At 36.0% G+C, this 25,840-nt stretch overlaps 1 protein-coding gene and 1 pseudogene across 1 annotated transcript in view; both read right to left on the bottom strand.

Annotated features, from left to right (window-relative positions):
- HLCS (holocarboxylase synthetase) overlaps positions 1-25,840 on the bottom strand; it is a 109,194-nt gene that overhangs the window by 43,386 nt on the left and 39,968 nt on the right. The gene's annotated exons all lie outside the window — the stretch shown is intronic.
- LOC136053363 (U1 spliceosomal RNA) lies at positions 2,615-2,760 on the bottom strand (annotated as a pseudogene).

Raw genomic sequence — 25,840 nt, 5'->3', positions numbered from 1 at the left:
CCAGCAGTCCAGGCTGACCTAAGCTGGATGGATCTTTCTTTCTTTCTCCCACTTGCAGCATCACTCTGCAAAGTCCAAAAACTGTCCAACTGGCCAGTATGAAGTCATGCAGTTAGGTCTCGGATCTTCAGTGCTGTGGCAGAGACAAGTGACAGTCTTGGAAAACAGCACACGGAGGTCTATTCCTCCCTATTCACAACCAGCTCTCCAAACAGACCTAAGAACTGGCCTTTCAGTGAATAGGGGATGAAGCAACTAACCTTGCATCAGATAGATGCAAAGATACACCTGCCACTTATCCTGCATGCTAGGATTGTTAGCACATACAGTCCAGAATTCAAACTGGAGCTTTATAGAACTGCAGCAACGGCTCAAAGAAATGAGGGCAACATCAATCTCTGATCAAAATGAGAATAAATTCCCAGCCTTGAACATTGAACATTTTTGTTACCTCTCCCATACCTTCTATATCTTTCTGTATAAAATGGAATACATGACATCCTAAGATATATCTACCAGTAATTATGTCACACATCAATTCGTTAGCTAAAGAGCAACAACTTCAATTATATATATATATAGATATATATTATCTATATTCAATTATATAAATATGTATGTATATTTAAACACACAGAAAAGCAATAATTTGCTTTGTGTCCTTTTTCTTCCCATAAATTCCTTAATGGATAAGGAAGAATTTTTCTGAACCTCAAATATAATCAGATGAGCAGGGATTATATCGACAAACATCAATGTTAATTAAAAAATGGATTAGCAATTAAAGAATTGAAGTACATTAGCATTGATCTGCAGCATGAAATAGTTGTGATCAATGAACTAATCTGTAAATTTGATTATATTGAGTAAATCCTGTTTACTAAAGTATTCTATGAGCATACTTACAAACAAAAGGAAGGAAAGAGCAGGAAAATCCTGCTCTTAACAGATAAAAAATTAAAAAGGCAAAACTATCAGTCTGGTGTTTAGAGAGAAACAGAAAAATAACAATTTCTCCTTCAGTAAGTAGTCATACCTAATCATTGATGGCACAGTGCTGAGAATACACCAAATCATGAAACATCTTCTGAACACCAGAGAAACAGAACTATCACATTGAGCTCATTCCAATGTCTGGTGAAATAAGAAATATGTATCAGGGCAATAAACTCTTCCTTAAAAAAAAAAAGTATATATTTCTAAGGGCTTGCTTTTATACAAACTTGTGCTGCTTTACTCTATTGCTAGACAGGAAAATGAAATAAGATAAATTGGTGGAAATACACCCTCATACCTGTATAACTATATTTATTCTGAGAATGATATCAATACAACTACGCTGGTTAAAAAAATAAATCACAACCCTGACTGACAAGTTAAAATAGTATAAAATTGTTTAGCCCAAACTTAGTATTGAATGTGAGACTAAACCCAGAGTAAGTAAGCACTGCTAAATGGCAATAATTGAAAATGACAGGTAGTGAGATATGCTATTTAAATTATGTATTTATTTGTTTTTAAAAAGAGACTTCGTTAAAATTGAAGTGATTGTTTTTTTCTTGTTGCAGGTAACAACATTTTTCTGAGAAGATAAAAGGCATCCGAATTCTTATTTTTGTCTGCAATTCTGTTACGTTATGGGTCAAGATGAAATGGTTGTGTTGCAGAACTCCTCAAATAGCAGCCTGAATTAAGTCAGATAAATTAAGGGTACCAATTTAAAGAAATTTAAGACAATGGAATGCACTTCATGTGGAAATGCAGAATTCCTTCCAGTTTTTTTGTCCCACTCTTAACTACTGCTGGGAAAAAACAGCACTTGTCTTTTCTATGCAGTCATTGCATTAAAGTCCTAAATAATGGAACTGACAGACCCTGAAACACATCAGATCCAATACTACCAGAATACAGAAACGACTGTGACATCATTTCACAAAATCACAGAATTGTAGGGGTTGGAAGGGACCTCTGGAGATCATGGAGTCCAACCCCCTGCCCAAGCAGCTCCCTAGCCCAGGTTGCACAGGTAAGCGTCCAGGCGGGTCTGGAACGTCTCCAGAGAAGGAGACTCCACCACCTCTCTGTGCAGCTGTGCCACTGCTCTGTCACTGCACTGGGAAGAAGTTCCCACAAACATTTGTGCGGAACTTCCTATGCTTCAGTTTGTCACCATTTCCCCCCATCCTATTGCCATACACCGCTGAGAAGAGTCCGGCCTCATCCCTTTGCCTCCTGCACCATAGGTTTTTATAGATGTGGATCAGATCCCCTCTGAGTCTTCTATTTGCAAGGCTGAACAGACCCAGGTCTCTCAGCCTTTCCTCATAAGAGAGCCACATCCTTTACCATCTTTGTAGCCCTCCACCAGACCCTTTCCAGGAGATCCCTGTCTTTTTTGTACCAGGAGCCCAGAACTGGACACAGTACTCCAGGTGAGGCCTCACCAGGGCAGAGCAGAGTGGGAGGATCAACTCCCTCGACCTGCTAGCCATTAACTTAATGCACCCCAGGATGCCATTGGTCTTCTTGGCCATGAGGGCACACTGCTGGCTCATGGCCAGCCTGTCATCCACCAGGACACCCAGGTCCCTCTCCTCAGAGCTCCTCTCCAGCAGGTAAAAACACGACCATGAATTATGAAGTCGAGTTTCCCACGTATGTGGAAATAGCAGGGATCAGCACGCTCAGAGTGCAGGGAATGAGCCTTGCCCTGGGGAAACTGCCCGCCTGATCATGGTACCTCCCCTGACAGGCAAGTATATTTGAGATCCTTATAGCTAGTAAAAACCATATACATAGAAAACAAAACTTTTATCATTCACTAAATGAAAATAAAGCAGTTATAATACCAAAACATAACACAAGGTAACATAAATAAAGTCAGTATTCTGTTACATATTTATCTATCCAGCATTACCTCAGTTTGCAGGCCATCTAAAAGACAGCTCAATTCTCTGAAAATTAGATGTATTCCAGCATCAACCTAGAGTCAGGGAAACCCTTTAGTCCACCAAGTCTGTAAGGTACAAGTAGGTTTGGCAATAGTCTGGCCTCAGAAGAATGAACAGTCTGATAATACTGTACTTCTAGGAAAACACTTAAATTGCATTGTGCAACACAGTAAGGCAGACATGCAGAGTGGATTCACTCAACAGCAAGGATGGAACAGCCACACTGTGAAAGGCTAGGGTTGGACTTCAGAGCAACTACAATCCACTCCCAGACACTGAATATCAGGTACTGCTTTAAGTATAGTATGTGGACTACTGGAGCACCTGTTTAAACTCAAAGGAGTCCAGTTCATGTTATGAGAACACTAGAACATAAATTCAAGTGCAGTAAGGGAAGATAAACAGATTGCTTTCAAAAGCTCATTCCTGATCTGAGCAATTAACACAGATTTACCTACTGGTTTGCAAGAACATAGCTATTTCAAAATCCATATTCCCGTTGCTCTTAAAACATAGAGACAAATGGCTATTTAAACAGACCAGTTTACAGTTCTTAACTGTATCCACCAGAGTTAAAAATATATTCCAAAATAACCTGTGAACTACAAGTGGTTAAATGCAAAAAAAAAAAAAAACAAAACCCAAAAACAAAACAACAACAAAACAACCACACGTATCATTGAAAATATAAAAGTAACTGTATCTTGCTTTTGTCCCTTAGAGAATACCATTTTTTGCATTAGGGTTTTTAGAACCACCAAATAAAAAGCGAACTTGAATACAGCAGTGTGTTTAATGAATTTTATTTTATGTTAATTTTAAAAATGTTTTTATTAAAAATGGAGTTAATTTTCAAAGATGTACCAAAAGTCTCAAGGCTGTCATGTTCTTCTTTAAATGGAATTCAAGTAGTGGAGTTTTAAACCTTTTTCAAAGGTTTGAGATAGAAATGGGACAGCTAATGAGTGATACTATAACTCTCTGAAACAATCTTCCCAAATCTCCAGCAGAAAATAATAAGATATTTTGAAGTCCCATTTTTCCTCTCAGAAAACTAGAACATATGAGAATAACTAAGAATTAGTAAGATCAACAGAGGTCAAAACTAAAGAACTGAATGGTAATTTTTACACATTGAAAGAGCTGTTTTCTCACAGAAGTGTAATTTCAGAGAAATTTGGAAGTCAACTGCAATCATGAACATTTTGTCAAACCATATAATGAATGCTACTGTTTTCCATACAGCCCATATGAAGCCATGAAATTCTATACATTCAGTCAAACTTTCTAGTCTGTACACTCAAGATATCTGGTTATTCCCTCAACAGCATTTTTATTTCCCCCCCATCTGTTTTAAGAGGAGTAGCATATAAATTAGAAAAAAAAAAAGGTTAGGGTGTCTCCTGAAATATCAAGAGCAGACTTTGGCAATAACACATATACACTTTATTGATGGAATTCATCAGCTCCCAGCTTTTGAAGATAACATCTCACTTTGTACATTTGACTTAAGGAGGAAAGAAATTTCAGGTTATTAGTTCATGCCACTTAACCTGATGTATTTGGAAATCTATAAAGTAAAGTTGAATGCAATGGGACTTGAGCCCAGTTTCATTTCTAAAAGATCTGTGAAACTTCTCTTGTGAAGAATAGTGTGACTCTGTAAAATATAAGTTTTCTCCAAGTAGGCTATGTGTTTTCCCTGCACAGACCATTTAGTTACAAACCAGTTAAACTCACGGGTACAAATATTTAAGATAGATGCCTTCATCATTATATGCTACAGCATTATCAACACTTTTGATCATATAAGAAGCCTTGCAATATTTTTTTAGACTTCAGTACTTCAGTTTCAATGCTCAGTGTTTTGCCTATCAGGCAAAGAAGAACAAGAAGAGCTTTAAAGTTTCCTAATAGTATTCTGCACGTGATTTTTTTAGATGCTCCTTACTGCCAAAATTCCTACGTGAGTCATGAATTGTACACATACAATTTAAGATCGCCTGTGTGGGTTATTTACTGGCCTTTTAAAGCACAGAGAAAGAACTGACCCACTATGAACAGGCTCTCCCACAAACCACAGCCACATTACACATTACCTGCACAAGTGCTGAAATGTCAGAAAAGAGAAAAGGCAGCAAAACATAAAGGGAGAAAGGGATAAGTGGCATCATCCCAAAACAAGGTGCTCTAATAATTTGTATATCCTTAAAGGAGCTTACGTCAGAAACTGCAGAATAGTTAGCACTGTGTAAGATAGATGCAAACACTACAGTTGGAACAGATTTAGCACTTGTAATTTTAGGCTGACCACTGTCATTACTTTAAGATAAACAAAAGGGATCACTGATTCAATCACAGAGGTGTAAACCATGTTTTACAATTATAAAACCATAAACAACAGCTGCACAATAGCTATACGTGACTAAACATCCCTATCGTTTATCAGACTGAATTTGTACAGGTAAGAGAAGGACAACGTGGACAAAATGCATGTAAAGGAAAATTCTACATGGCCTTGTGACAAAAGTACAGCAGACTTTGTTAATGCAAATTTAGCAGCTTCCTGTTTCTGTTCTTTTTCAGTTAAACTCAATTTTTGAACACCAAAACAAATACACACTTTTTAAACAATAAAAACTTTCAGAACTCTCCAATTTATATCCAGTGTCTTTTCCTTAAAGTATAAAGCTTCCTGCATGTATCTCCAATAAACATAAAAACTAGAAATGGAGAAAAAAGTTTAATGGCCTTGCTGGAATATTCTGTAGCCTATATGATGTTAGCAAAAGATGTTCACTTCTACAGGCAGCACAGTGTCCAAGAATATTAATCATTTCAGATTATTTACCTGCAATCTGAAATGTAAAATCTAAATATGAAAAAAATTGATTTTTATTCATGTTTTAGAGAAAAAGCTGAATGTATTAACACTGTCAAAAGGCAACTGCTTGATTTTATGTATTTGTGCAATTGCTGTGCTAGGTAAACACCACACTCAAACTTGACAAAAAATCTTACAGGTTTTCACAGCAGAAATCTTATATCCTTATTTTCTTTGTGAGAATGCTTTACCTGCCAATTTTGATTAAGTTTAGATTAGCTTACTTCAATACAGAAGGCTGACACTTTTTCAGAAAAAAAAAACATTGAAAAAAAATTTTTTAAGCTGAACTGCTCATTTCATTTACCCATAGGGTAACGAACTCCACTGCTTTTTTCCAGAGGTATTTTAATCACAAAGGAGAGGTACTGGAAGTGATTTACAGCACTTAATCTTCAGTTCCTCCATTTCATAACTATAAGCATCGATGAAAGTATCTCCACAAAAAAGAAGTGGTTTGCAGAAGTGTCTCTGCATATCAGCTGGTTTTCAAAATGATGTTCTCTATTTTTTATATTTGTCTATAAAAACAATGAACAAATGTCTCTCTTGCTAAGGTCAAGTATGTTTCTTTTTGGCATCTTGAAATAAAACCTGTTTCATTACCATTCACATGATTTCAGGTTCACATAAAGAATAGGAAATAAGCTGTTTTTCATTTTACTCTTGGAAAGAAAATGAGACGAGAGATTATTCAAGATTTTTTAAAGTAGTAACTACATCTGCACAGTCATTACAGAAACTTAACTTAGAGAATTTTCTTATGGAAACAACATTTCATAAAAACAACACAGTGGAACATTCTTGAAAGGACTTGCTAGTAGAAAATATGGGACACATTATTGTTTTCTTGTCTTGTTATGTGAACAAAGATCATGGGAAAGGAAAAAGGGAAGATGTAGCAAGTTCCTTTCATATTTTTTTTAATCCAAAAAGCCAGTAACACAATTTGAAAAGTAATGGGACATCAATAATGACAGCTCTGGATACTTCCTTGGATGAGCAGATGACAGTCTCCAGACTCTTTCTGTGCCTGATAAAAATCACCATATAACACAGGAGAGTGACCCCCTAGTCTTTTTCTAACTGTATTTGTCTATAAAGCCTCTCTGGTCATGATAATGCATCTTAGTAACATTGCTTGCGATGAGAGAAAACAGTGACTCAGTAACGCTGATCAAAGTATTAACTGAACATACAGGTGAGCCTCTGCAATAATGTAGCCCTGCATCTCAAGTTGGATTCCGCAATTCAATTTTAACAACATCAGGGGATGTGATACTTTAAGAATTCCCTTTCCTCCCTTGCTCTCAGGAAGGTACATTTCACATCACTGTACAGCCTGTGCCTATAGTACTGTGACAATGACGTAGACTAAATCTATTATAATTAGACTAATTGTGACTGAAGTAGTCGTCATTCCACAAGTTTGAGAAGACATGGAGGATGTTTTAGAAAGATCACATACTTTGTAAAGACTGGCAGCTGCTTAAGGAGGTAGCAGAACATTTCCAAAAAGATTCCTCTCTTTGGAAAAGGAGCTATTCTTCTGTCAGTGACTTAGCTCCAGTGAAGCCCACATGGAAACAACTGTAGTGGAAATGTTATTGGCAACTTTGCACAGTTCTCTCCCAGTTGTATTTTCCAAAGTACATTATATAAAGTAGGAGTTAAAGAATAACATTCAAATTGTAGTTTATTTAAAAAAAAAAAAAATGAAGCCATGAGACTATGAAGGCTGGCAAACAACACAAGGTTAGAACTGAACCTTTACCCTCACAGACTGTCATAACAATTTCTTTGAAAAGACTGCTATATAAACTGAACAAGCAGACAGGTCTTTGTGTTCTCACACAAATGGAAACTATGTCATATAAAAGAACTTTAATGGTCAAATGACACTGGCTTTTTCCGCAGCAGAGTTTAAGATTTTCATCTTTTCATTTTTCCTTTTTTCCACTTTAAACACACATTCTATCATGCACCAGAGCAGCACAAATGGACAAATGCTATCAGAAGTTTCAGTTGCACACAGTAACTCATATTCTGTTTTTTCACTATCCATTGAATTTTGCCTAGTGTTAGTGGATGTATTGGTACTGTACTGCATTTTATAAGACTTCACAAGGAAAAACTATTACATTACTCTGCATTTGGTAGAAGAACTTCTAAAAAGAAATGCTGTAGAATTTATTAAAATAAAAGTGCCAATAGGATTTTACTTTAATACCTGAGGGAGAAATATGATCATCTGTTCCAGTAAGAAAAAGATGCATGCACTAGGTGCTCTACTAATTACAGCTGCTTTGGTGGGCAGTATCATTGGTGAAACAGATGTTAGAGACCTATTAACGAAAGTTTTTCAAACATCTGCTTACAATTTTAAGGCAATTGTAAATACAGCACAGAAGGTCAATTGGGCTCATTAAGGTCTATGTGCAAATCTACTGCTGCAGGTTTCTTTTTAGCTAATACTGACTTTTTTTAACACAGGAAATAGAGTTTAATAGCAACTTGTGTCAATTTTGATTGTGATTTCATATAACAACAAACAACAATCGCATGCCCTATGCTTCAGCAAATAACCCATTTTCCTTCCTCTTTTTCCTCTCTACCTACAGCACGCTGCCATAGTTCTATGAGGTGAAACTCAAGGCAAATGAAAGGTTATAAATTGGGCAATTACAGAGAAATGATTGATTTTACTTTTAAACAACAATTATGAATCTTGTTAGGAAATCTTCATTGGTTGGGCAAAAGACAAATGAGTTTTGATTACAACGCATGCTTATGATATGTAAATTATTCTTAAGAACTGGATTCAGTAGCCTCTTTAAAGTGTCAGAACAAGAAGACAGATGTTCAGAGTATCCGAAACAAGCTATTGATTGGAAGTACCCTTCATCAGTCTTTCTCAAACTGGAACAACCCAGTAACAATGTTTTCCAATGAACTACTTAAGACATAATCCCTGACCAGCAACAACTGATGGAGGGTAAAACGTTTCTATTCTGGTTGTTAGTGCTCCAAAATTCAGTAACAGTAATGTGCACAGGACTTCCCAAGGTTGGTTCTTTGAGGAGATATCCTGCTCAGTTGCTACAAAGTGAGTTACACAGGTTTAATTAACCAAGTAATGCTGCACTAAAGTGCATTTGTAATACTTAATACACTGGGTGAAAGGGCTCAATTGAGTAGCAACCTGCAGCCAAAAGGCTTCCTGAACCTATTCAGTTAAATTCTCAATAACCTCTTTTCCATCTGGAATTTTTCCATGTAATACACAAGCCTAAAAGACTTAGACAAAGCATTTCTGAAAAAGAGGGTGAAAAATGCTGTGACACAGAGATTGGTAACTATTAAAATGAGTCTGAATTCTTACAACAAAGTTAATAAACTAATTCTTAAATGTTGATCTATCAACAAGCAAAATTAATTATTTTGCAATATTTGAAAAATAAAAGGTCTATAAGAAATTTTAAAGGACAACTCCGTGAATACCTTTTTTAATTGACAAAAGGAAGATTGGATTTCAAAGCGCCCGAATTTTGTGGCTTGTACAAAATGTGAGGTTGTTTCTACTTTAAGTAGTTTGCAGTACATTTTACAGCAAACCTAGCTTAGGAAATCAACACTAGTCAGCACCTTCTACTACCAGTAGCAACACACAGCTGAAATAATTAAAAAATAAATTAATATAGATGAAAGCATAAAATCTGTAAAAGTTCTTTACATCTGCAACCTTGAAGCTGTGCTCATATAGATCTGAAAAAGTAATATGAGTCCTTCTTGTCCAAACAACACCCAAATCTGAAAGCAAACATCAGAGCTTTCAGAAAACATTCCCATCAATAAAGACTTGTCTTTACTCAGCTTGGCCCAATACTGCCTACTTTCAAAACTTATCACCCTATCCATCTTCTCTGTGACTTACTAGAAAGGATATTTTCAATGTCTTATGAAATTTTTTCCAAACTATTTTTCCTTCATATACAATTTATAAGCCTAAATAGACTGTGGACTTCTTTATTTCTTGAAAAGGAAGTGGGTACTGTAATTTTGTAGGGCTGAGGAGCCTGCTGATTGTCACTGATAACTATTGGTTGGCATGTTTTTAAGCTTCTGGTCAAAATTAGCTAAGTAGAATGTATCTTAATTGTATCTTTGAGACTGAGTAGGTAATAGAGTTAAAGTTAGTCTTTGTTTTTAAAAATCCACAGCCCCATTGTGGCAATTCTAGAGACTACAGGTAAATATAATAAAAGAAAGGAAAATTTTAGTGACACAGATTACCCCATCTATCACTTTCCCTTCAGAATTCTAACTGTTTTTAAAATTGATTTGCATTACATGGGAGATTTTAGCAACCCAAGCTTCTTTTACTGTATTGATCAGGACAGTTTTTTTGCCTGAGGAAGAAAAGAGGGAGAAAGGTGAAACATTTCTAAATAAAAAGGGAATTAGGTGCATCTACACATATAGAATTAGAAAAGAAAAGCTACAATTATCATTTCCTGCAACTTTTTTAAGAGTTTCGATACTAATCCATTTTGATACTAATCCAATCTCACTTTTTGCAAATTAAAATGGGATGCATCTAAAGAGAAAAAAAAGCAGCACCAAAAAAGCACTGATGATAAAAGGATTTGCCTCAGCTGAGGAAGACGTAAAAGATAAGGTTCTACAAGAACCATTAAGTATTCACCAGCTCACTGCAAACTGCACTAAACACTCAGTAAAGAAACATTTGGAAGATGTCCACAATATCTAAACCAAACATGTTCCTTACATTGAAGGATAACTTCATTAGAGAAAGGGTTTGTTTTGGAACAATGTCTATAGTATAAAAATAATCTGTCCTCATCTGGCAAGGCTGGATTTACCAATGAAGAAGCAAGAGAAAACCATGACTACTTAAGTGACAAATCCATGTTTCTGCCATTTAGACACTTAATATCACTCCTGAACTACGATATTATATATGAATTTGGATAGTAAAAGGAAATTATTAAAAAAAATTGCAACAGAACTTTAAAAATTGTTATATTTACATAATCTCATCTTAGTAAGTGTAGTATACACAAAACTGCACATACAAAACTACTTTCTAAGGTTAAAACATTCCATATTTTAGATTTTGCTATTCCTCTGTTAAATACCTTCTGCAGGCCTTAAATTACATTCCTAAGTGTGATTTACAAAGTTAAAACATAATCTAAACCGAGTGAAACCTATGGCATTTTCTTCTCCTCTCAACCTCCAAGCAGAAAGAAGCTTCTGAAGAAGTGTGCAGGTATGCCCCCAAGTCATTTGAAATGCCGAATTGAATATTTAATGCAAAAATTCATGTACTGTTAGGTTCCATACTAGGAAAATCATCCTTAAAGACAGAACAGAAATGAAGGCATCTGTTCAGGATTAAAGATATCCTTGGCACAACTAATCATTCTATAAGAGTCATTGCTATGCAGCATTTTTAGATTACTTTTGTGGCGTATGAATTACCTAGAGCCAAGTTTGTAGATCTACACATCTTACGCTTGATGTGGTCAGTACTTCAAGACTTTATGTGCACAGTAAGCTAAAAGCAGCAACTGAGATTCACATGGGATTCCCAAACTAGCTTTCACTACATGAGCTCAAGAATCAGTAAAAAATGACAGGCGCAGCAGAGCACAACACTCAAGCTAACTCAGGTTAGGAATCATTACTGAAACAGGAACTATAGTGGTGCATGCGCTGGTTTGAAACTGATTCAGAGAAGCTATACAAGCTTCAGAACCAGGAGGATCCAGGAAATTGCAGGCCTATCAGCCTGTGTTTGGTGCCAGGGAAATTTGTGGCACAGATCATCTTGAGGGAGATCGCATGTCAGGTGTGGGACAACTGGGGATCAGGCCTAGTGGGCATGATCTTAGGAGTTTATGGAAGGCAGGTCCCGCTTCACCAACCTGATCTTCAATGATCTTGTGACTCCCTGGTGGCTGTTTATGTAGTCTATCTAGACTTCAGCAAAGCCTTTGACACTGTCTCACACAGTATTCTCCTGGAGAAGTTAGCAGTTTGTGGCTTGAACAGATACACACTTTGCTGGCTAAAGAAACAGCTGGATGGCCAGGCCCAGACAGTGGTGGTGAACAGCTGGCAACTGGTCACGAGTGGTGTTCCCCAGGGGCCAGTATTGGGGCCCATCCTGTATAATATCTTCTGGTTTGATTTGGACAAGGGGATTGAGTGCACCCTCAGTAAGTTTGCAAATGATACCAAGTTGGCAAGAACTTTTGATCTGCCTTGGTGTAGGAAGGCCCTATGGAGAGATCTGGGCTTGCTGAATTGATAGCTGAGGCCAGTGAGATGAAGTTGAAGAAGACTGAGTGCCAGGTCCTGCACTTTGGCCATGATAATCCCAGGCAGTCTCTGGAAGACCATGTTGAGGAAATGGATCTGAGGGTATTGGTCAATACATGCTGAACATGAGCCAGCAGTGTGCCCGGGTAGCTTAAAAGGCCAAAGGCATCCTGACTTATATAAAAAGAAGTGCATACTGTAGGACCAGGGAGGTGATTGTCCCCCTATACTCAGCTCTGGTGAGGCTGTACCTTGAGCAGTGCATTCAGTTTTGGGCCCCTCCCTACAAGAAAGACATTAAGGCTCTGGAGCACATCCAGAGAAAGGTAACAAAGCGGGTGAGGGGTCTGGAGCACAAGTCTTAGAGAGAGGAGATAAGGGAACAGAGGAGGCTATAGTGAGGTGGGGATCAGCCTCACCTCCCATTAACTAGCAATAAGATTAGAGGAGAGGTTCTGTTTGGAAAGGGTGGTGAGGCAATGGAGCAGGCTGCTCAGGGAGGTGGTCATGTCACCACCATTCTTGGAGGTGTTCAAGAAAATTTAAATGCGATACTAAGTGACATGGTTTAGTGGGGAAATATTGGTGGTAGGTGTACAGTTGGACTAGATGATCTTGGAGGTTTTTCCAACCTTGGTGATTCTATGATTCAGATCAAGACTGATTTCACTGGACTGTGGTAGTTATAACTATCTTACACCAAATAAAGCATCCTATGTTGGTATTTTGACTAGGCAAGTTTGCAAACATCTTTTTCTACACACTCTTATTGTTAAACACTTGTTTGACATCTCCAGTTTTTTCTCCCCCACAAAATTCTCTAATATCAGCAGGGTGTCATTTGCATCAGGGCACATTTAACATGAACTAAATCAAAAGATTTCAAATAGTGCTATTCCATGAATGAGTAAGACAGATTTGCTGTTTCACAGTTCTGGAATAAAGTAACTGGATTGTAAAGTTGCTGTTTTCTGTCACTGTCACCTATGCAGACATCAATTTCCAGGCAGTTTTCTGATATATTTAATAAAAACGCTAATAACCGTATTAGGATGAAAAGTTAACATCATTTTTAAGTAGCATAGCTCTAATCGCAGTAAAAGAAATCATCCTGATGGTTCCACTCACCTGACAATAGCAAGCAGCAGCTTCTTGAATAAAACTTCATAGCTAAGACTTATCTGGAAATAATGTAAATAGGGCAAATTTCTGCTCTAATAGACAATTATTTGCACCAATTGACAATCATGAGAGATATAAATTAAAAGCATAGTGTTTGAGCAATCATATAAATCTGTAAGCGCTGGTGAAGAAAGAAAAATAATTAGGTTTCACTCCTCCACACACTGTTCCACATCTTCACACTTGCTGTAGAGCAGTCTTCATATTCATCTCTACCAGACATCTCTTTTTTAGTTTGTTCCCAAAGCAAACTCATCTAAAGTGGATTACTAAGTTCTCATCAGATGAATATCTTAGACTCTGCTGACACAGGCTAAAATCAAGCAAGTAAAAATGTCTGCTGCTTATTAGTTGGTCTCTCAACCAGGAATACAGACACTCCCCAAAGTCTGCTTTCATGAAAGTTTCTGTTTACATCAGTAAACAATCAGGACGGCAGCTTGTTTTTCACCATGCCCCCTGAAATGCCTGATCTGCTACAATCTTAACTCAGACAAATTTCTCAAATTAGCTCTTCCGGTACATAACTGTACCAATGACAATTCCACGTACACAACCACAAAAAAGGCATGCTATTTATATCTAACAAAATATTCTGCAGTCCAATTAGCTGCATATTTCCAGAGAACTATACAGGGGGTTTCTCTGGTAAGCTGCAACTTTTCACTGAGCAGTATTTCAAAATGGTGGTCCTCATTTGTGTCACTCACTCCTGGAAAGGACACAATGCTCATATCACAGTAAAAAAGCAGTAACTATTACAAATTGACCCTTAAATTATCTATCAGGAATAACAGTGCATGAAAAGGAAATATTCCCTAGCAAAACAAACCAATGAACCACCCACGAACCACCACTTATCCTTATGCAGTGCAAATAAAATAGTGGTATATAGTCATCCAGTCACCTAACCACAGTAAGGAAATATTGTTTCCTCAGAGGAATTCTTTCTCAAGGTCTTTGTTTAAGCACTTCATACTTCCATAATTCTCTCATAAGTACTTGGCAGAAGCTGTAATACAAACATAACAAATGGCAACCCTTTACCAGACTACAAACTATAGTCTCTGAAACTTGGGCCTCTAGAGACATCTATTTTATACAGCAGTTTCATGTATGTAGAGATGTATCCAAGTGGATCTGGAAGCTGCAGCTGCCAGACGCACAGTAATCACTTAACTATAAGCCTAGTTCTGCTATTTGGTGAGGCTATTGTGAGAGGATGTTGTGACAAGGTATAAAAATTTGGGGCAGTATTCCACAACAGTCAGAGAGTTTACTGGAAGATCTATTAACCTTTCCTTCGGTAGCATTTCCAAGGTGTTGTCTTGTCAGACACTGTAAAAAAGAGATTTGTGGGATAATTTCAAGCCAGAAGTTTAGAGCTGATGAAACTGAGCTTACTAATGCTCTACATTCAAAAGAATGCCTGGAATGACAGAAGGCACATATAGAATACCTAGAGAAAGCTTCATTTATTCTTCCCAAAACCACATAGAAGGATGACTGAAATAATTTCAGAAGTGGCATTTTTCTGCCACACTGTTACAGAAACAAATTAGAAAAAGAAAACCCACTTCAATTAAGGGTGCAATCTGTATTCCCAACTGAGCTTCCAAGGATTTCCTTTTGCTTACATTTCTATCAGGCATAAAACAAACACTCCTATAAACAAATATTCAAAAAAAATGTTATCAGCATTATTAAAAGCAAATACCCAAACAGCAACAGCAAAATACTATTTTAGTAGTAACCTAAAAGCAGCTAATCAGAAATCTTCAGTGTTATGAATCAGAAATCATGTGTTTTTCATCCTCTTTGTGCAACAGGTCAAGAAAGTACATCTCGTATTGCCATGTCTTGTTAAGAAAAATTCAGCATAAAACATTTCTTACCATCCTCTGCAGCACTCTTCCCCTTCAAACATTAACATATGCTGCTGATTTTGAGAGGGCCAAGGACTTGTACTTCAGACATTTCTTTTTAAGGTGTGTAACATAACTATTTATTTTGCGGGATAATTTTGAAAATGAAACCCAACATGTCAAATCCTCCTCCTAAGCTCTGAAATAATTTGTTATTTTAGTAAATTTCTGTCAATAAAATGAGAAAGAGTTCCCTCCAAATTTTCCCAGTTTTAGACTGTCATAAATCTGAAAAAAAAAATGCATGAAATCACAACAACGAAAGTTGCAAAGATGATGAACAAATTACACTTATTTATAAAATATGTTATAACACAGCTTTACTGGGATGCTCTCACTTGTCCATGAAAACAACAACATAATATTCATGGACTAAAACCACGATGGAAGACTCTTGAGAAGTATTCCAGATAGTATCCAGAACGAGACTAAGCTTGCTGAAATCTTAAACATAAAGAAATCAGAGAACAATTTTGTTTATCAATTTATTCATATAAATGTATGAAAAGAATGCCTTAAAGCATCATGAAACCATTTCAAAAGATTAAATCACGTCATATAAAAAGGACTAGGGGAAAAAAAATTACTTCCTTTCATAAGCCATCACATGCTTATGTTATTAAAGCTTACAAATGCCAATACATTTTGCATACTTAAGTGAACTTGAGTATATTCTACACAAAAAGCAAAAAAATCTAGTATCTTCTACCAGATGTATATGTTAGAAGTGTAATTGACACAAAATAAACAAATATATTTAGAGACTATGACTTATTTCCTGGAAGCAAAATTCTGAAGCTCATGAAGGAGGAAAAAAAAAATCTATTCAAGATAACACAAGTTGGACTATCAAGTTCTCACATTAAAGAAAGTCAAATTATACTTTTAGCTACAGTCTGCATTCTCAATCTGTAGAAATAGAGCCTACTGATAATAACTGTAGATTTCCAAGAAAAAAATAAACAAAAAACAATAAAGCTGGAAAATGGCCCAGATACAAACAATAACTTTGCGTCCCACTCATGAATCAAGTTCTACTTTGTAACTACCCATAAAGCCACACACAGCCTCAGCAAGTGATTCAACAGGCAAGTAAAAACATATGCAAGTTAGCCTTGAAGCAGTAGACAAAATATGACAAAGAAAATATTATACCAAGTACTTTATGGCTGGGACTATTTCGCTCCTTAATTTATGAGTTCATTTCCATGCAGAATCTAAATTTGTGGAAACAGTTGTAGTGCCATAAAAACAAGGCTTTAAACTATGATAGGCAACTAGATGAGATTATAAAAAAAAAAAATTTATCCGGGGGGGGGGGGGGGGGGAGGAGAAAAAAAAATGCAAAACTTGATTGATCACAGCCACCAAAAACAAAGAAGCTGGTCTCCAAGAAGGACAGGGAAACGGCCTTTACTGTTGGAAAATCAGGCTACTTAGGCCATTTACTAATATCACCTGCTTGAGGCTAGCAGTTCTTTGGACTCGTGAATGATCAGAGGAACTAAAGATTTGGACAAAGAGGAAAACAAAATATAAACATATTATCATTTCTGGCAGGCAGTGACAACATTTTTATTTGATAGAGATGAACAAGTAGAAACGAATTTCTTTCCCCACTCAAACTTACTTATGAGCTATGGTCTAGCAGAGGAGAAAGCAGTGCAGCGAGGAAGAGAAACTGAAGGAGGGAAACAGGTTCTAGTCAGTAGGTTTTGACAAGAGAGTGAAACTGTTGTATATCCAAGACTACGGACTGGCTGAATCTGAAGGAGAAAAAATTGGCAGTAGAAGCAAATAAGGTATCCTAAGAATTTCTTGCGTTCTGCTTGAAACGCAATACCTTAATATGAGCATCTGCCATACAGCTGGTGGTTTAAAACTTACGTAGGTACAATCAGAGTGGGCATAGAACTAGCTCACATTTTCTGAAACCAAATCCAACTCAGATTACTGGCAAATAATGCAGAAACCACACATATCCCTAGTAACACGAATATCAGTGTTTCAAAACCACCCTCCAAAATTTATTCACACAGAAAAAAAACTATATGTACATGTAAGTAATGCTAGGAAGACCTAATACAGTATGCAATGTGGTCCAGTGCAGAACTGTATGCACAAATGGCATACACACAAATAATCACCTACTTAGGAAAAACCACATCTAGGGATCATATTCCTACCCTTCTTGTAACGAGGTGGGTACGAGCCACTGCATAAGATGGTTAATGTATTTCAGAACCTAAAAACCAGGATGAAGGACCTCAGATTTACTAGAGCACATAAAAATGAAAACACACTAAGCAAATATTTTTGCCTTACAGCTCACTTCCTTGATGACATTAACATCAGAAAAGAAAAAAAAGGTCTTTAGCAATACTTTAGTACATAATAGATTGAAAGTATAACAATGAAAGTTTGTGATTTTTTAAAATTAACAGCCTTCTTAATACACAACCTTCCCAGTTTTGTTTTATTAATAGTTTTGTGGCTGAAATTTATACAGACATTCATGAACAGATTTTTGTAAATCAGTGTTTAATGACTCTGCTAAACATAGAGAAAAAAAAAATCACTCTGGTTTACCAAAGACTAGTTCATTCATGTCACCTAGTGCTGCATTATCTTACTGCCTTACTTGCTGATCTTACTGCCTGCTGACTATACAGCCAGCTAAAATGAGATAACATGCCCAACAGGCTAACCTGCAAGCCAGCTGGCATCTCTTCTGTGAAGTCCAGAGAAGGGTGCCTGGTTTTGTTGCCAAAACCCAACTTTATCTTCCAGCAAATTAACCCACACTTTGTAGTCTCCTACGACAGCAGCCATTAGACATGGAGTGAGACATAAATACATGCTGCATTAAATGTTCACTTTAACTATCCTACCCGGAAAAGCAAAGAAAGTATAGGTAGTTTGACCCCTGATTTCTTTATACTTTATACATCTCTGACCTAGGATCTAGTAGTCTGAATCTAGCTTATGTTTTCTTTGTATAGTTACTAGCACTGCAAAGAAACTTCTCTGCTTCCAAGAAAAATTTGATAGGTAGTGAATGCAGTTGTACATCAAGCCAAGTAATTAAGACAATGTGGTTCTAGACCCAGTAAACACTACCTTCATTTCTACATTTCTTGATGTAACACCATCTAAATGTCTATACACACATACAAAATATATTTAAGTGAGGAACACAATAAGGTGTATGTTACCGGTGTGAGAAGAATTCTATTGATAATTTTAATTAAAGTTACAGAAACTTGCATTGGTAGAATGTCTTCTTGACACGAGTTAGAGAACAGTTAAATAAAGGGAAAATTTACATTCAAAATCTTGAAAAATCTAGGGTTACCACGCTTTATGAGCCATGTCTAATTTGTATGTGGCACATCTGGTATAATAGATATGATATACAAGCAGGCAAATATTTGAAGTAACAAGTGTTTCTCAGTATAAAATAAACACCTCAGCACTTCAAATTTTTGCTCAGCAATTTCTCCTCAGTGGGAGAGGAAGCAGGGCAGGAAGGGCACTTATCTACTGTTACACTTTACCACTTATGAATTATCACTTATTCACTGAGATTTCTAGTTTGAAACCCAAAGAAAAACTTCTGACAGTAGAAAGCATTCCATTTCACTTGGTTCATGCTCACAGTATTTCTCTGCTTAACTTGGCAACACATCAAAATAGAACATTTTCACCCTTCTTAACCTCTACTGTTGGCACACCAGTTTATTAAGCTAATGCCTCAGCACAAATTAGTTTTCCACCCCCAAACCATTATAATTCTGTTGTTATGAATATCTTCAATTACAGCTTCTGCTGACTACAGAATATTTATCTCCTTCACATGTCAAGGGCTCTAGTTCTTAGCTATAGTTTTTGGGCTACAGTCAATCCAGTCACTGCTGAAAAATAATTTGCAAATGAGTATATATTATCTGTTCTCACTGCTGTTGAATGTTGAAAATTCTAATGGGTAAATTAGAAAAAAAAAAAGATTTGTTAGGCAGAATCCTAATGTTCCAGTTTTCTGTACTCTCAAAACTGCTTAGCATACTTTCTGCACTCATGCCATACTGAAAACAAAATAAAACAAAATGAAATGAACAAACTGGAGCATTAATAAACCTTCTTTGTGAAGCTAATGATGACCAGAAGACATTCCTCCAGACATACATATAGCCAACATTTATCAGAAACCACTTATTGATTCATCTGGACTTCATAAAAATCACTCTTCAATTTTACTCCAAGTTTATGTATTCTTCTCTTCTTCCACCCTCCTCCAAAAGCTCTGACTGCATTGCATCTGAAATCTTCATAGTGAACTGCTGTTCTGCTCTCTTTATTAGCTAGTATCTACGGAATTATTTGGTAGAATTTTCTGGTGAGTCTTGCAAAATAGAATCAATTACCATTAAGTCACACAACAATCTATACCCATGCTTGCAGACATCCCCAATGCACATTTATGTCCATTGCTTCTCATCTATTCCCATATCTGCATAAAACTGTAGGAAAGATACTTCTGTTATCAGTAGCTGAAAATAGTTCAGTTTTATGAGTTGATTTTTTCCTTTTGCCTTTCACTTTTTTGGACAATTGTTAATTATTAATTAAGAGAAAAGATGGAATTCTGCTGAATTCAAAACTTGACAAAACTATTTATTCATATTATGAAAACAGAAGTTTGAACCCATTCTCTAGCCTTAACAAGTATTTTGTTTAAGGGAGAATAAGCAGAGAAAAATAACAGAAAGGATAGAGAAAGCATGCAAACTCAATGATATACATCAGATACACCTGTAATTTACATGTTTCAAGTCAGCTGAGCTAACAGACAAAAGGAAATGAGATTTGAGATCTCTCTCATTCTTTCTAAAGTATTTAACCATTACAACTTACTAATTTCAAATTGTGCTCAGAACTGCAAGATGGAAAGCAGGCTAATGATAAGTTTAAAGAAACAAACTACAGAAAAGGCTACATTCAATAAAGTTTACCAAGATAAGCTTCGTTTTTTGTTGTTTTTTTTTTCCTCTATCATATACCAGTTCAAGATCTGAGTTTAGAAGTGAAATATGACTGATTTCTCCTAATTCAATTCTCTCCTGAATATGGCAAGCAGTATCTTACCTATCAGCCAGCAACTACCAGATTTGTTTCAACATAGTTTCATGTGTTTGTTTGTTTGTTTTTGAAAATAAGGCACATATTACTAACTAATGACAGAGGCACTTATTAATTAGTAGTGAAAGTGAATTGTATCTTATTCATCTCAAACAGAAACCAAACTGAACCAAGACCAGAAAATAAAAAAAAAAAAAACTACTGACAAAGCAAAATACTGATGGCTTGTTTGAAAACTACTGGAAACACCAGTGGTACAACACTGACACAGGCTGCCCAGAGAAGCTGTGGTGCTCCATCTCTGGAGGCACTCAAGGCCAGGTTGGATGGGGCCCTGGGCAGCCTGAGCTGCTGGGGGGCAGCCCTGCCCATGGCAGGCTGGGGCTGCGTGGGCTTTGAGGTCTCTTCCTACCCAAACCATTCTGTGATTCTATGAACACAAATTAAGAAGTAGAATCAATTTACACCGGTAAGGTTTTAATGCTTTTTGTGTACCCAAAGTTACAAATGCATAGATTAACAGTAGTTCAGATTAAAGCCATTTAATAATATCGTTGGTGCTACAAAATCCACGTTTGGTTACTAAGCAGAATAATTCCTAACTTTCCTTTACAGAAAATATTTAAAAAAAACCAAAACACCAAAACATTGCATGCCATGAAATAGCTAAGACAATATATTCTATAATCGATTTCATTTGTATGGTTACAGCACACAGCTCTGTGGAGATCTGAGTGAATTAAACAAACTTCAGTTCCTCGGGACAAAATCAGCATAACCAGTTAAAAGGAAAATGGTCCTGTAGGAACTTGTTTGTATGACAAAATGCATACAATATATGAGAAAATCAAGTCTGAGGTTTAAGCAATTGATTACATGGATGAAATATTATAGCTGAAAGATAAATATAAGTGTATAAAATATACTCTTTTCTTTAACAAAGCCCACAGGCCATCTGAGTTTACCAATAAGTCTCAGGGGCTAAAGAAATGGGTCGATGTAATTCCCTTTCAAAATTAAAACTGGCTATTCTACTATTTGAATAAAGATTGTAAAGGATGGAAAACATTACAGTTGGGTAGAACACATTTTGAAGCTTTCCTACTATCACAAAGCATATAATTTCATGAATTACACATGAGATTCAGAAAGTACAATGCAATATGTTGTACACCACATTTTTAAAATCATGAAATATAAGCAATTAGGTGGTTTCTGATTAAGTATTCAAAGATGCTTCTGATGACACAAAAGATTAAAAGGGCAGCTAAAATTAACAATAAAACCAGAACATTATAATTTGAAGATTCAATTATAGCAGTAGAGAAAGTTATTTTTCACCTGAAAAAAAACCGAAGTCCTCTCCTCATACTTAGCAATTTTCAAATAGAGAAAAAAAAATTGTAAATGGAATCACCACATGCTTAAGTGGAGTTATTACCAGTTTCTTCAACTTCAGAAGGAAAAAAAAAAAGAATAAAATACTAAAATAAACTATCTTTCAGTACATAATTAGTCATTTCAACAATTTACACTACTTCTAAATAATTGGTTTGTTAAGCACTCTTGATAACATATAGATTTTTTCCCAATTAATACTGCAAACTTTTTACGTCACTTATTTTACCTTGATGTTTGTTAAAGAACTATTCAGTAAACACGTATTTGTTTCCCTCAAACATCATATTTTTATTTCCTCTTTCCTATATCTCAGCCTCAATATCCTTACTTTTTTTCCCTTTCCCTTTTTGTTTTCTTTTCACTACTTTCATTTTAATTCCTCTGATCATAGATAATACTTATGATCAGACATGAACTAAAACGGTCTATACAACAGCCTACAGTTGTATTCCACAGATGTTTAATTTAAGATGCAATGAAAGTTCTATGTTTGCTAAGAATCTTTCAAAATATTTGTGTTGCTTTTTTGTTTTGTTTTCTATGGTTTTGTTTGCTTGTTTAATGTCAGATATCATGATATCAGTAAAAAATAGGGTTGGTTCAATTTCCAAAAAAAAAAAAAAAACGTTTGGAAGTTCATCCACATTTAATTGTTAAGCAACAAGAACAATGCCAGTAAATTCTTTTGAAAGCAACATGAGGTACTGTATTTTATAGCAATCCTGGGGATCACAAAACTGCAGTGGGGGAACCTCATTTTTTACACACCATTCTACATTCTGCATTCTACATGACATTTTAGGCTAAATGATATGAGGTGTGATAAATGCAAGGGTTCGTTTGAATACAGAACAGATTCTTAAAATATTTTAACTAGGAGAATAAGTGAAAATAAATTAGGCCAGTGGGATTTAAGAAAAGAATTCAGATTCTGTGGGATTTTCTCATTTTACTGCTTAGGTAGAAATTATGCAAGCTTTGAAAGGTTTAGGCACTGGAAACAATCGGAGAATTATTCTGAAACCAAATCACTATCTTCTAACTGGCAGCATAAGAATAAAAAACAAAACAAAACAAAAAAAACAACCCAGCATGCCTTTTCTTAACAGTACTGGAACAGGTGCTGTATAAAAGTCCTTAAAACAGTCATGCCGTAAGTTTATCAGATCCAACCTTAACTCCTACAGTGTTATGATCCCAAACCTCTTTTCTTTTTTCTTTTTTGGGAAGGGCAAAGAGATGGAGATGTACTAAATGAAAACTGAAAGCCATGACCTAACTTCAAGCTTCTAAGAAATTTAATTATAATCTTCTCCATGAATAGTCAGAATGAGAAACTGGCATCTCCACAGAATAAAGTACCGTATGTGTGGCTGCACCTAATTTTAGTTTCAGAGTTCAGATCTTAACTGTAGTTTCAATTAAAACTGATAAAGCCAAAACCTAGTACACAACACGATTCTGTGTAAGGCTGATAAGCTTGCTAAAATCAGACAAAAATTACTCTGCAGATGTTATTCTACTTCCAAGACTGAAATAGGCCCTATGCAACCCTTAGAACAACCACAGTGGCCAGAAGAGTTGCCAAAGCAAAGTGGGCAAGGCTCAACTTCTCCAACCAGCTCCAAATTCCCACTTTCTGAAAAGAAAAACAAAACAGGGAGTCTGTTTGGAACTTGCATGTGCTGAATATCTCCAGCACATCTCCTTAATAGGTCTACAGTGTAAGAAACATGCAGTGTCTAACTGATTCCTTATTAGTTCCTAAACTGAGGCTTCCTCACCTGCATATGTGGGTAACCTCTTAACAGAACACGTCACGTCACTTTGATATCCACTTCCCAGTGCATCTGAATACCTAATGACTTTTTGTTTCATTTTTTTTTTGCAACATCTTTATTTTTTTTAACTAGTCCAACCATTCCATTACAGTAAACTGTAATGGAGAGAAATGTAGCTCCATTAGTTGCCAAAGCACTGAGCTACTTGGCAAGGTAAACCGTGGAGGCGGGGAGGTTGTTTTATCTGACTATATTATCAAGACATTTAGTCTCCTTGAGCCTCACCTCCTTTTTTTAAGTCAATAGGTCATATCAGATTAAATTATGACCGTCTTATTTATTACCATAAACACAAAACTTCATTAGAGATGATATTCTGATCTGAATGTGGACTCGTGGAAATGAAGTGGCATTTGTGCAGTACAGAGAAAGCAATGTCAAGAACACAATGATAGCCCTACCTGAAACATGCCCACACTGACACTACAGAACTGACTTTGTTTTGATAAGCAATATGGTATGAACCAATTGAAAAAGCACAAAAATCTCTTTACTTTCTCCTCCCTGAAAGGAGCTCCTTATCCATAACCTATACATTTCAAGCCTTCCTATCAAAACTCTTTTAACGTTTTAACTTAACACTCCTTATCAATGAAGTGTAAACAGTAATACACAAGTGCTTCTGGACAGTTTAAGCTTAAGCAACAGTTTTCTTACTAAAAAAAAAAATTAAAAGGCTGAATTGGCTGTCACAAAGTTAGCAAATTAATAACAATAATTTAACAATATATCATATATTTTTTCTATTATATTACATTTATTGTATTCTAAACCACAACACTCTCTCAAGCCAATCCTCTTGTTCAAAGAAGTGTGATTTTTAATTACAGCATTTGAGTCTTTTCATCTGCATATGAAAAGTTTGTTTTAAACTGTATGCACGAAGACAGCACTATGTAAAATGAAAAAGGAAAATATTCCTGAAACCCTTTCTTTTCTATTCTTTAGCTATTGTTTTAGCTGAGCAGTCTTGTAAGGTTACCTCTCATATCTAACAAATGATGGGGTGTCCCAAGGATACATATGTATTCATACCACAATACAAATTGTTCATGAACTTCCAGCAGTGGGGTAACGCAATATACTGTAAGAGTTCAGTGTGGGTTAATTGCTCTACAAAATGGGTATCTTTTTTTATAATCCAATCTCCTTTGGGAATGTCAAATCTCCCCCTACACTGATATAATCCATGCAAGAAGGGGGCCCACTTCATTAACAGGAAGAAAATCTACGAATTTTACATATTAAAAAAATAAAAAGGAACATATTTTGTCTTCAATTCCATGGAAAATCAGATACACAAGGTGCGTGACAAGAAAATAGGGACCTAATTGTTCAGTGCCCTTACGAATCATTCACAACAGGTGGAAAGAAAGGCAAGGAAAATTGACTCAAAGGAGCTGACAAATCCTAATACAGAAGTCTTTCAGCAAGCATGTAATGAAAAATGGTATTGCAGGGAAGAGTCTGGGAATGGCACAGAACCAAATCAGCGCCAAAAACTTCCGAATTCCTCACAGGCAAGGAAGGGAACAGACTCTTGGCTGCATTACAAAAATTCCTGTATGATCCTTTGTTATCAGGATGAAGGACAGCTTTCTCTAACATAGGAAGATGCAAAACAGTACCAATTCATGAATCGAAGAATAAAGAAGGAAATAAGATACGTTTAAAACTAAATTAGTAGAAGTTACTGTTGAAATTAATTTGATTGAAGGGAAGTAAACATTTTGTTACTTGAGCTAACCCCTACTACCAAAGAAAGGCACAAAATACTGACAACAGAAAGAAAAGAGAATCCCTTGAGGAAAGCAAGCATGGAAACAGCTATTCTAGTACGCTAACATTTCTTCTTCTGAGAATAAAAACCCTGCTGCAAATTCAACCCTGAAAAGAAAATTAACAGATATTTAAAAGTTAGTAACCCCTATGATATACAAAATAAAAGAACATGGCATTGGATCAAAGCTAAGTTAAAAGGGAGAGATGTAGATTTGAAGTGTGAAATTCATTGAAGAGCAGATCTCCAGCCACTAATATCCAATTTCAGTTTTCAGGTAAGGTATTTGTCAAGCAAAATATTCTCATCCCCTAGTACAGCTCAATAAACAAACCAAACAAAAGAATCTTAGCTTTTAAAAGTGACAGGCACTATTTTGATAGCTCTTT

This window comes from Cyrtonyx montezumae, unplaced genomic scaffold (assembly GCF_038088225.1).
Source record: "Cyrtonyx montezumae isolate F1298 unplaced genomic scaffold, pur_monq_1.0 scaffold_3, whole genome shotgun sequence".
Lineage (NCBI taxonomy): Eukaryota > Metazoa > Chordata > Aves > Galliformes > Odontophoridae > Cyrtonyx > Cyrtonyx montezumae.
The sequence above is the reverse complement of the archived record's forward strand: the minus strand, read 5'-3'. Positions and strand labels throughout refer to the sequence as shown.